The 13,498-nt window shown below is 39.9% G+C and overlaps 1 protein-coding gene and 2 long non-coding RNA genes across 4 annotated transcripts in view; 1 reads left to right on the top strand and 2 right to left on the bottom strand.

Moving 5' to 3' along the window:
• enpp2 (ectonucleotide pyrophosphatase/phosphodiesterase 2) overlaps nucleotides 1-13,498 on the top strand; it is a 74,322-nt gene that overhangs the window by 6,930 nt on the left and 53,894 nt on the right. The gene's annotated exons all lie outside the window — the stretch shown is intronic.
• On the bottom strand, nucleotides 7,583-8,829 carry LOC120735518. Its single transcript, XR_005696292.1, has 3 exons — nucleotides 8,463-8,829; nucleotides 8,271-8,359; nucleotides 7,583-7,715 (listed from the first exon to the last, which is right to left on the bottom strand). It is a non-coding gene; the product is annotated as an uncharacterized LOC120735518 (long non-coding RNA).
• Nucleotides 9,679-10,468, bottom strand: LOC120735517. Its single transcript, XR_005696291.1, has 3 exons — nucleotides 10,247-10,468; nucleotides 10,004-10,075; nucleotides 9,679-9,901 (listed from the first exon to the last, which is right to left on the bottom strand). It is a non-coding gene; the product is annotated as an uncharacterized LOC120735517 (long non-coding RNA).

The following is a 13,498-nucleotide window of genomic DNA, read 5'->3' as shown; positions in this document are numbered from 1 at the left end:
ATCTAATCAAATCAAAACTATTTTCAGTTGCAGATGATAAAGGATTCAGAAAGTTTATTCATGCAGGCCCATATGACAGAGAATATGCATCTTCTTTTTGTTTTCATATTTTAATTTATATTTAATTGTGTTGTGGTTTGCAGTGTTTTGTGTTGTTTCACTTTAAATTTGTTTAAAACGCAAAAGCAGAAAAATAGTTTAAATAGTTTTAAATAGTTAAAAGTTGAAATGTGAATAGCTGGTTTTTGTATTATATGATTTATTTATTACATTTTATGTGGAATGAATAAATAAAAGTATATTTACGATGGCCCCTACAGACGAAGCACGTACAAACTTAAAAACACGTAAAAACTCCAAAACACGTAAAAACTCCAAAACACGTAAAAACTCCAAAACACGTACAAAACACAACAGAAGTGCTCCAGGATGCTGGGCCCAGTGTTGAGCTTTTGTTACCTAGTGGCTACACAAGCCAGCAAGTACCAACGACCTGATTTGGTGTGTGGTAGTAACAGGTAAATGAAAGGTTTTTTTTAAATTATTTGAAAATATATGAGTGCTTGTGTATAAATACACAAACAATACACACATGCTTTCAATTGTGTAATTTAAGTGATCTAGATAGCTCTGTTTGGAAGTTCAGTTAACTCTAGGAATGTGTTTTGGAGTTTGTACGTGCTTTGTCTCTAGGGGCCACCGAATAAAATGCCCGTGGTTGTCCTCTTTTACCTGTGCCAACATATCCTGTAATACAAAAAAACAAAAATCAAACAGAGAGAAGAATTGGCTCCAAGGTATGGTTTTCATCATGTCATGCACCAGTGAGATGTTCATTGTTTGTAATGACAGCAATATAAGATTATACAGTGTTGTATACCTCGGGGCAGTGTTTGTACTGATCTCGCCATTGAAGGCAGATCTCAGTTGTGTACATGTTAAAGTACTGTTCTCTGTACTTTTCCGAGAAGCTGCTCCATGTGCAGACGCTTGTGTAAAGCACAAGCAAAAAACAAAAACACAAACATTTACATTCTGCCAGTGAAAAACATGTGACAACAGCAAAAAAAAAAATGCACATATAATTTCATAATTTACTGAAGCCCTTACTGTGAAGCCCCCTGAAGTGTGCCCGTCTTCTGAAATATTCAGTAGACACAAGGTCTCTGAACATGGAGCACACCAGAGCCAGTTTGAAGGCTGTATCCCCTTCGTGTAGAACAACCTCTTCCAATATGTCGATGAGGACACATGCTGGTAACTGTAAAATATGGGTCAGGCAACAATAATGAAAATACAAAATCTGTCCACCAAGTTTCAGAAATGTGAGGACTGAACATACATTACATTTAGGGCTGGGTATCGTCACTGATTTCTAGAATCGATTCGATTCCGATTCACAAGGTCCTGAATCGATTCGATTCGATTCGATTTGAATCTGGGAAATTTTGCCTCAGACAGTCAGAAATATTATAATTCAGATCAGTACATTTACATATTTTTGTATCTATAAAAAGGAAGCTGACACTCGCAACACAGAAAAACATGAAGGTGATTTTCCTGGCCTGGATTTTATTAAAATATTCTGCAGTACATCAAAAACAAAAGAAAACCATTAATCAACTTATGAACATCACCTCTGAAGTTACAGCGGTTTTATTAGAGACACGCTAAGCGTAAAGTGCTGAACCGCCGAAACATCAGAATCAGCGAGCTGTCGGCTTTCAGCCCCGACCGTGTCCGTGCCGTCGGGTGAGAAAGGCGACGTCTCACTGATTCTGATCCGCGGGTCCGCGCTTTGTGTTTACGTCTTTGTGCAGAAGCCGTGTACCTGCTCTCATTTACGGTTTTAAATGTTTGGTGGTTGTCGAAATTTTGTGACGTTTCACCTGAGATTCTGGAATTTTGGGCAAAATACATTTATATAAAAAAATCGATTCAGGATTTTAATGAATCGATATCACGTTATCCAAGCCAGAATCGATTTTAATCGATGAATCGATTATTAAAACCCAGCCCTAATTACATTAAGTACTGTTTTCATAACTATTACTTTATTCCACTACTGAATAATGCCTCTTTCTGCCCTGATGGTGCTGCCTGTGATTATAATTACTAATTCAGTTACATCAACAATTTAAATAAAAGGGAAAATAAAGAGATTACCTCCAGTATAGGGCACCTATCAGCCTCAGCCTTTAATGGAAAACATGATTATCACATTACATGGAAATGAAGATTACCACCATGTATGTAAACCTGCATTGTGATGAATAGTCTCAACAGTTATGTGGTTATATTCTACAAATGGTTTTCTCATTGTTGTCCTCTCTCACCTGTCTGATTAGACTTGGTGAAGGCTTGGAGGAGGTCGCCTTTGGTACCCTAAAGCAGAGGCGGAGCCAGACATTTGAAACACCCGGGGCTTAGCCCAAAAAGGGTAGTATGCATGTGGGATTTTTTTTTTTTTTTTTTTTTTTTTTTTGGGGGGGGGGGGGTAGAAATGACTGAAAGATTAATAGGCTCTGTTTTGAGTTTTGTTCAAAAAAGAATGACTTCATAGAGGGAAAAATATATATCACATGTGCAGGACACCTTAAACTAGTTTTTTAATTAAGCAGCAAGGCAGAACAAAGTCGGGGCTGTATCAAGACACAGGGACTAAACCCCAATTCAACCAGACCCAGAATTGATCCGGAATTAAAACAGGACTACAACAGTTCAAAATCAGGACTACTTGGGATTTAACCAAGACAGAACCACAATCAGAACTAGATGATAGTAGCACTAAAAATCATCATAGACCTGCACTACACTTATTTTTTAATTCTACCCAAGTCCACTATTTAGATTGAGAAAAGTTTATATAATTGTTTAGCCTTGTTGTGCAAACAAGCCTAATAAATGTTCAAGCTTAATAAATGTTGAATTTGAAAAATAGCAAACCTAAAAAGAAACACTAGGTACGAGATACATGAGTACCTATGATACGGTGATACTTTTAGTAAACAACCATTTGACTAACATGTGTGTCTCACCTGCTCTTGTTCATCTCTGTTCTGTCCTCATTCTCTCTCTCCCTCTCTCTGTTCCTCTCTCTCTCTCTTTGTGCTGACAATCATCAAATATACAGATATTTACAAACTCTTCAGATAAAAACACAAACACTTTTTTAATTGTAACATCAAATCAGACTAAATGTTTATTTTTTTTTAGATTGATAAATATAAAAAACATATCTGTTAACTTTAAGAGTAAAGAGAGAAACTATCTGTATTTCTTAATTGCAAATGGCACCAAATTGTATTCAAAATTGAGCCACACTTATGGAGCTCCACAGTTCTTTTCCTGGTGTTTTGGTTGACATCTCTTGATTTTCCCATGTCAAAGAAACAGGCTCTGTGTTTTGCCTTATATGCATCCACAGCTGTGCCACCAATTTACTCACATGGACTCTACTAACCTATCAGAAGCTTCTTCAGCTCAGAATGGAATCGTCTGGAGTTTTCTTATTAATTAACAATAAACTTAGTGTACATGTGCTCCTAAATTTGATCAAAGTGATAAAAATAGACAGATCTCTCTCTCTTTATTCTGACATTTAACTAATTCAAAATATATTTCAATATTTATCTAAAACAAAAGTTTACTCTAAATTGATGTTGTACAGTAAAAATGTTTTATGTTTTCTCCCTAAAGTGTATGTAAATATCTGGTTACAAATGTGAATATCCTGCTGTGTACTGAAATCCCTCTTGGGCTACGTCCACACGTACACGGGTATTTTTGAAAACGGAGATTTTCCGTTTTTGTTTTAAAAAATAATCCCGTCCACACGTAAAGGCAGAAATGAAGGAAAACGCTGCTAGGAACATGCCAAAGCAGCAGGTGGCGCTAGATTCCTAACCGTGTAGAAATGTTGGCCAATCAGAAGTCTAGAAGCCTCGGCGGGAAAAAGTAAACAAAGCTGGGGCATAGAAGCAGAACCGAGTCGTATGTGTGGAGGGACAGTAACTGTGTGTGTATATGTAAGCATTTAAACACTGCAGATGTAACGGGTGTATTAAAAAATAATTTATATTTCACCAAAGATCCATCCTGCAGTGTTATCTTGCTTTGTCAGTATTGGTTATGTATATGTGTTTATTTATATATGTTTATTTTCTGTATTTATATTTTGGGAGCTTTTATTTTGTTTGTGTGACCTTTGACTTCCCACGAAGTCACTTCCTGTAGCTGCGCGCTATTTTCCTCAGTCGCCTAGAGGCCCCGCTGAGGAGAGGTGTTCATGCAGAAGTCCAGTAAAGTGAAGTTGCTGTACTGTTTTGTTTTTATTTTAAACAGTTCTGGGAGAATAAATCCACCCAGCTGGCAAAGTGAGAGCTGACTCCTCTGGTCATTCGCACAACACAACGCAGAGAACTAACGGCAATAAGAGTTTAAGGCCAGACCGGCTACACAGAGAGTACAATTAACAGTAACAGTATTGTAGGAATTCATTTCACCGAAACAATAACGTGGCGCACACTGTGACGTCAAAAAAGGCGCACATCTTTGACGCTGCGTTTTCTCCGTTTTTCTCGTCCACACGTAAATGCAAAAACGGAGTTTTAGAAAATATCCACCCTGCCCGGAGTTTTTAAAAATCACCATTTTCAGTGACCAAAAACGCCGTTTACGTGTGGACGAAAGGTGCAAACGCGTAGAAAAATCTGTGTTTTCAAAAATACCCGGGTACGTGTGGACATAGCCTTGTTTTGCATAGAAATATACTGAACAACATACAAAGCATAATATATAAAATAACATTTAGCTGAGTTTTTTCTTTGAAAGAACCCTCTAATGTCCATTCTTATATTTCAGTACATAACTGAAACCGATTTAGTCAGGGAGGGTAAGAACTGAAAATATGAAATAAACACACGTAAGCTAAGACTATAAAAAAAATTGCATTTGTTCGGCTTTTCATTTCGCCATTTGTTGATTCACTTGAAGAGCGAGTAACGTAATATGGGTCAAGTGATCAGTTTGATATCAATCTTTCGTGATACACCGTCATATTTACATTATTTGTACGGTACGAATGATTTGCTTTGGTACCTGCTCAAACTTAAGCTCTCCTTAGTATGGCTAGCTCCGTTTCTCCAACAGTGCACTCACAGGCAGCAGCTGCCCCGCTCAGTCGCTTAGTGCCTGAGCTCGGATCATACCAATATCAGGGGGGGATTCACGCACAGTCGTAAATTCCCACAGTGTGCACTATGTGCTTCGAATATTGTATGTACTTTTTGTTTTATACAGTTGTCAGCCAGGCATCTAACTATGAAAAAATTACACTCCAAAAGACCCCGGGCTTCTGACAAAACAACCCGGGCTTAAGCCCAGTAAGCCACCCCCACGCTCCGCCCCTGCTGCTGTCTGTACTTTCTGTGCTAGAATCTAAATCACTGGATTCAGAGGAAGATCCTACCAGCTGTATCTGGGTCATCCCAGGCTTTTGTTTGACACCCAGACTACAAGACATGTCATCTTCTTCTTGCCATGCCAACCTGCGAAATGCAGGCAGATTCTCTTTGCGTGCAGCTGCTCTTCTCTGTTGGTTTCTTTGGATTTTAGCTGCATTCACACAGTTGTTAAAAGTGGAAGACGGTCTAGATCTCCCACCGCTCTGTTCACTGTTCCTTTTGATTTCACTGGACTTTAAGAAAAGCTTTTTGATCCTTTTCCCTAATGAAAGCCGACCTTTCGGAGGCTTTGTTGTGATTATTCCTTCTCTGCTGTTTGTACTTTCTGTGCTAGAATCTAAATCACTGGATTCAGAGGAAGATCCTACCAGCTGTATCTGGGTCATCCCAGGCTTTTGTTTGACACCCAGACTACAAGACATGTCATCTTCTTCTTGCCATGCCAACCTGCGAAATGCAGGCAGATTCTTTTTGCGTGCAGCTGCTCTTCTCTGTCGGTTTCTTTGGATTTTAGCTGCATTCACACAGTTGTTAAAAGTGGAAGACAGTCTAGATCTCCCACCGCTCTGTTCGCTGTTCCTTTTGATTTCACTGGTGGTAACAAAGCTTTCGATTTCATTTTCTAGACTGAGGAGTGGGCACACTTCCATGCTCGTGCAGGATGACTTCGTGTAGCAATCTACTGCAGGGTCCTCAGGAAGATGTTTCATTGTAATGAAACGATGTCCCAGACCCTCAACAGGTGTGATTCTTTTTACAGGATCCACACACAGCATCCATTTGAGCAGGCTTAAAAATGCCGCTGTGTCTTCCACTTTGGATTCTGTGTTTGGCTGTGGGTGGTGTTTGGCTAAATCATCTATGCATGCATATTTGTCTGTGATTGTTGTACTTTGTTTGATCACAGTGCCTGTAGATGCTGAATACTGAGCTGGTGTCTTCAGTACCCATGTGTGTTCTATTATCCCTTTCCTCATCCAGAAATATTTCCTACTGTACTTCCCTTCCCGTAACATGCGTTTATTAGGCTGACCAAGCATGTGAACAAAACCTTGCATCATTTGATATTCACACCTGTTGAAAAACAGGTGGTGGCCCAAGTATAGAAAAGCTGCGACACAACCGAGAGTCCACATGTCTGCCGATTCAGTCACCGGTATGCCCAACATGACCTCAGGGGCCCTGTAACTAAGGGCCTGAATAATAGTGCCAGGTGGAATTTTTGCAGGACTTGTGGCAAAACCAAAATCAATAAGTTTAACTTTATATGGCTGTTGAGACTGATTTACAAGCATGATATTATCAGGTTTGATGTCTGCATGCATCATACCTCTGCTCTTCAGAGCGGTAAGAGCCACAAACATCTGCTTTAAAATGACCCGAATATCACAGAGATCCAGTGGACCGCGAGACCTTTTAGTCACGAAATCATGCAGACTAATGTCTAGCATTTCCATTGAAATGAAGGTGCGATGTTTGTACTCGAAAACTTCGTAGTACTTTACCAAATTGCACCGATCCCTATCCAGAACACTCAGTTCTTTTACAGCAGCGGCCTCTTTCCAAGCAGACTTGTTGTGTTCCCTTTTAGCTGCCTTGACTGCTACCCTTTCAAAAGTGTCTAATTTTACACATTCCACCACTCTCCCGAAACTTCCTTGTCCGAGGAGCTTATATACCATGTATTTACATGTTTTACTTTGAATGAGGGCGTTCCTTTGTAAACCCTCATCACTGTCATAAGACGACGAAGGCGAATCCGAAACCATTTTTCCACAAATATATCTAAAGTTTTACACCTGGGCAAAACAATGTGACCGCAATATGAAGCTGGCAGGTTCTGTCAGTAGGCGGGTGTAGCAGGCTATTTATACCTTTTGGATCAAAGGCAGCGTTCGCTCACTGTGATGTCACCGAGTGACGCAACAGAGCGTAATGCTTTGATCCGGAGCAGCGGTTAAGAGCTTAAGAATGCAAAGGTCTCTGGTTAGGAAGATAAACTGCTTGACTGGCAGTCCACATCTGGAGTGCATAAAGATGCCGCAGCAATTTCCATTGAACTGCTGAGGAAAGAACTGTAAAAAGAAAAATGTGTCCTTAAATGAAGAGAGCTGACATGCACCTGCTAGTTTTTTAATTACATTATTTTGTACCTGATGAGCTTTCAAACTTTCGCATTAAAAACATACCTCAAGGTCTCTTCCTGTTTTCTCCATCCAGGATCCAGAGTCAATACAGGCTGCTACTCTCCTGGCATTGTAGAGAATACACATAACACTCAAATCAAATGTTTGCCATTAATAAAAAAATTCATGAAGTAGGGATGCAACAATACGTTTTTCAAACCGTCAGATCCTTGGATCTGAGCTTTTGCCGATACCAAGAAACAATGCTGATACTTCTACCACACAGAAAATGTAGTGAATCGGAAGGCAGGTTTTTTGTGTGTTTTTTTCAAATAATAACGGTGAATAAGATTTTTTTTTTATGTATATTAATAGAAATGACCCAAAAATTCTAAATTTGGATGAAAAATAAACATTTTCTGTGAAACTTTTACCGATTTTCACATTTCAAGTATCTGTTCATGGTATTGGTTAACAAAAGATATGGATACGATTTCATTTGAACCGTATGGGCCTGGATACCAGTATCTGTGCATCCCTATCATGAAGTAGCCTAAGAACGAGGTTCCCTCCTGAACTTTTAAGCCTGAAACCGAGGCTGCTTTTAGACGACCTAGCCAAAGAACACACTTGGCCATTGAACAAGGCCAGAACAATTTTTCATTTCTTTAGTGTCAACCTAAATATGGCTCGGTAGAGATCATCTCCAAAACCATCAGGGCGAAGTGAGTCCAGAAAGAATATCTGTCTCTCAGCTACCAATATAGCCTGAAATAGACATGTTAGCATCATCCATGAGAAGACGACATGTCAGCCTCCATTATGTTCTATCAGATGAAAAAACACAGCGCGAGAAAGAGAAAGCACTCACACAGAGCAGATAATGGTCAGCTTCACCTGCCTGCCTGCTCCAAGCTGGAAAAAGCAGGATATCCTTGGACCTAAAGTTTTCCTACAGGTATTGGTACAAATTAGTAAAAATGCACACACAGGAGAAAAATGAACAAAAAACATACCGACAAGCAACGCAGCAGGTTGACTTGTGGATCCTTCCAGGTGGCCCTGATGTAGAGGTCAGCAATGTGAACATCTTTTCCCTAAAGGAAACACACACACACACACAAAAACCCAAAATCAATACACAACAACCATTCATGGCTATAACCAAAGAAAAAAGTTACCAGTACAACAGATTACATGTCTTTGTGCAGCTTCGCCCACAATCTTCAGACAAGCATTCCCAATCTGAAAGAAACAGCAAAAAGCAACAGAATACGGTTTCAGTTACTATTTTCTTTGCAGTGCATTAGCTAAAGTAACAAGATATACTTACAGTAGATTCCAAACCCAGGCTCCAAAAGTCTTCCCGAGTCAGGCAGATATTGTCTTCCTTCACTAGGAGTTCTCCTCGAGGTCGGTTTTGGTCCAAAACATATTCGAGCTAAATGAGAAGAGCATTTCATGTGATTTTGCTTCAATATAATATAGAAAATAATAAAGAAAAAGAATGAAAGGGAAAATGCTAAATAAGGCTGGAATTACTCTCATGCTTCAGCAATTCTAAAACCATCAACGACTTTGACTTATTAAGGTTTAACGTGACTGCACAGAAATGCGCCTTACCAGACTGGACTGAAGAGGGTCCAAGTCTTTCTGCCACTTTGCTCCTGGACATACTGATGATCAATCTGCCATTCAGGAGTCCCATATGAGTGGTCCAGGAGAAACTTCCTCTCAGTTGGTGGATCTGATGATATGCAAATATTAGGGGTGCAACGATATTCGTATCGATATTGAACCGTTCGATACAGTGCTTTCGGTTCGGTACGCATATGTATCGAACAATACAACATTTGTAATTTATTTTATCAACTTTCCTTCTGACGATGCTGTCTGTGTTGAGCGCTCAGTGGATCTGCGCTCGACAGTGCAGCCTAGGCGGAGTAGTCGAACGCAGATTCACTGGCAGGGCAACTGAATCTGTGGCTCCAGAGCTGCAGTGACATGAGCTAACTTGGCCTAAATACATCATATCATATCATATCAAGGCATGAATAACACTTTCACAAGTTTTACCTGGTTCACAAACTCCTTTCCTTGGTCAGTGATGATTTTCTTGACCATGCCAAACGTGTATAACTTCGAGGTCATGATTGCAGAGACCTCAGCTGCAGTCTTGGACTTAAGAGGTTCTGCAATCACCCACTTAGTATACAGATCGTTCATTGTCAGGACATATTGGTTCCCTAGACGTGTTTCCGGGAGTGGTCCAGTTAAATCCATGCCCAGCACCTCCCAAGGTTCTTTTACCTGTAGGTCACAGAACTTATCAAATTAAAATTTAAAGCTACCCTGCAGCACAAAAGCTTATTAGCATGAAAATGAAATTGGTGAACAGGCCTTAAGATGTACCTTGATGGGATGTAATGCTGGTGCCACAGTCTTGATTGGGTCATTCATCTGGCAGCGATGACAGCATCTGACCTGAAAGATGTATCCCAAAAAATATTTCAAGGATACCGAAAAACCAGTTGATGTAAATTGATAACAATTAAAAAAAAAAAAAAAACAGACACACACAGAAACTAATGTTGAAATGTAAGTGTGCAAGTAAAGACAAGGTTCTTTATCTTGTTAACTGAAATAAGGCCATACCCATTCACTGATGTCCTGGTTCAATGTTGGCCAGTAATAGCCAGCAACAACCCTGTTTCGGGTACCTCTGACACCATTGTGGTTCCCGGTACCAGGGTTATTGTGCTTTCCATCAAAATGGGCTTTCTGTCCTCCTCTTACATGACTACCAGGCGCATGCACTGCATACTGGGGCCAGTGTAGAAGAGTCTGTTGTCTGGTACAAGATGAAAATGTAAAAAGCTGAAAGAGTTGCTGACTAAAGTAAAATAAAATGTCTGACAGATATTAATAAAATTTGGGATAATGTATCTGCACCAGTGTGGTACATTTACCTTCAATTGAAATTAATTTTTAAAACTATATACAGGGTATATATGACAGAGTTGTATTTTTTTGTTATATCTATATATATAGATAGAGAGAGAGAGAGAGAAAAGGGTTTTAAAAAATAAAAGTAAAAAAATTAATAAATAAATAAAAGATCAACATTAATTTTCGTAGTTACCCTTCAGTTTGTAATTAGGTGCCATTCTTTTACGGCGCAGTTCTTCAGTCGGGGGAAGCTCTCCATCGAGGAGAAAAGCATGAATTTGCTTGTATACATCCATTGTTTAAATGTCCCGGGCTGTCGAAAAGGAGGCAGAGCTGTCGACAAATGCTAGAAGCTAACTGGGCGCTAACCGTATCATTCAAATACATTAAATGTCGCAATGTTGGCAAAGAGAGGAAGTGACGCAAGATTTGCGCATGTGGGGTACCGATCGGGTTTCCGGTACGGATCGGGTAGCGACACCGCTTTTCCCCTTCTCATTCGCTGTAGCCGCCATGCTTTTTCGGCCATGTGCGTATGAAAACAAAGGCACTGCGCATGCGCGTTTCACCCATATTATATCGCCATATTTCATTTTCTTATCGTTGCCTAACATTGTACCGGTATTACCGTGAACGGTATGATATGGCCCAGCCCTATTCTGAATACATGATTGTTCAGTATAAACTGGGGGTTGGCGACAAATATGTCACCATATTTTTAAGGAAATTTGTGGTAATAATATTTATGACGCTGTAGAAAAAACAATATTTTATCTGTGATTAGCAGGCAGCAGCTAATCACAGACAGTGTAGATCACACATAAAGTGCCCCGAGTAAAAACAGTGAAAGTATAGCAGAGCTGCTTGAAACTTGAATTGTGGCTCCTTTGAGTTGTTTGACACTTGAAGAAAAATGACTAAAGTAACCTTGTAACTCCTAAGCCTGAGGAGTGGTCGTGACAACGTTATCATGTGACAGCAGTGTGCAGACACCTTAGGACGTAAGGAGTCTGCACACTGTTGTCACATGGTGAATGTTGTAACTTGGGTCTAGCCCTCCTTTACCACCATGTAAAGGCAATTTCCAGCAATTTCCTGTCTTCCTGACCCATGAACACCACTACCAAGTGTTCCAGCAATGCTCAGTGTTTACTTTTGAGTGGCACATCACCAGCTGCTAGCATCGCCTCCTCATATGCTCATACAGTGGATTAATACTTCTGTGCTAAATCCATAGAGCAGTGTTTCCAAACCTTCTGGAGTATTATGGACCATACTTCACATTAGAAAAACACATTTATTTATTTAGGACAGTGCATGTTAATGAACATAAATGTAAAAAAAAAAAAAAAATTACATGAATGTAAACATGCCAGATTATAGCCAAGGGCTAATTTCCATCTGTTGTCCTTAAGCATAAAAATAGACATAATAATTCATAAAAATTCATCATTCATTCATAATAAAAACTCCATCACCAAACTTGCACATACACACCATTCTGTTCCCAAATAAAACATTAAAACTATACAACTCATACATGATCACACACTTGATTTGTCCATAACCAGTTTTTAACCTTTGCCTTAAACAAATTGAATGTCGAGCATTCTCTAATGGGTTGAGGAAGACTGTTCCACAGATGGCCACCCTTAACAGAGAGGACGTTCTGCCCAAATGCTGTCCGTCTGTGGGGTATAAACAAGTCTCCTCGGATTGTAGCTCGAGTGGTCCTGTCTGAGCTTTCTTTATGCCTAATGAACTGCTTTAGTGGTGGTGGAGCAAGGGAGTGTAAGACTTTATATATTAAACACACCATGGCACACCACCAAACAAAAATGTCACAAAAGCATATTGATAATTTTTCCCTGCGCACCAGGCGTAGTAGAATTGGCTCGGTTTGTCCCCAGTATACCTGTTTTGCTTTCTTTTGACCACTACTCATGCTCGGGTCTTCATCGGGGCGGAGTTTTCTCCATGACCAGGTCAGACTGACTATTTTTTATTTTCAAACATTTATCTGTTGCTATTATGCGCTGTGTCGTCTCACAGCATGACTGTTAAGTCATTTCTTCTTCATCTTCTTCTGTTTTATTGGCAGTTGGCAACACATTGAATTAGAGCAGGTAGTTGTACTGCCCTCTAGTGGAAGAGAATGTAATTGTTCTGCACATTACTCACGCTGATCGCTTAGAGTACTAATCAGATGGAACCAGATGATCTTCCACGGCACACCTGATCATTTCTGGCACAGTGGTTGGGAAACACTGTCATAGAGAACATAAGCAGTGCCTCAAACGTGCATTTCATCTGGAGCCCACCAGATGACGATAGTTGCGGTTGCTAAAAGATTACTGGCCCTATACAAGTCTATGAGAAAACAGTTTTCTGATTTGACCTCTGCGATCGCTTTCTTCATGAGTTCATGGACTTGTTCACTCGTTTTGGGTTATACTGAATAAAAAATAAAGCTTTTTTGTAAATCTTGTTCATAGAATGTCTCAAGATGGAAAGCTGGTGGGAATCTTCAAAACGAGCTAAAAAGCAGCAACATTCGTCTTCCATATCTTCTATACTTAAATCTACAGCTTAGATACGTCATAACCCACAAAACTGGTCTTTCTGGCCAGCCTTGTGGAACCTGACAAACCTACGCTGCTTATTTTGCTTTCTTTACTTTGTTTTCTTCTCAGACGCTGTCCCCCTGTTAAACAGTGAGGGTTGAGCTGTTTTTACAAATGGACTCCATGAAACGTGGAGAATCAGGTCGAATTATCCGGCGTTGACCTGACTCAGCACACTAGTGGAAAGACTTTCAGACAAGTGTGCTGTATGACCTCACCAGACAATTACCTGCTCTTGTTCCTACAATGATGCAACTGGACACCTCAGGGACTTTTTCCGAGGGAGCTGGCAGATTAAACACCCTTTAATGTCCAGTTAGACCGTGTCCTTCCT

Source organism: Simochromis diagramma, unplaced genomic scaffold (assembly GCF_900408965.1).
Source record: "Simochromis diagramma unplaced genomic scaffold, fSimDia1.1 OVJJ01000084.1, whole genome shotgun sequence".
NCBI lineage: Eukaryota > Metazoa > Chordata > Actinopteri > Cichliformes > Cichlidae > Simochromis > Simochromis diagramma.
Note: the sequence above shows the minus strand (reverse complement) of the source record. Positions and strands in the feature narration are given on the sequence as shown.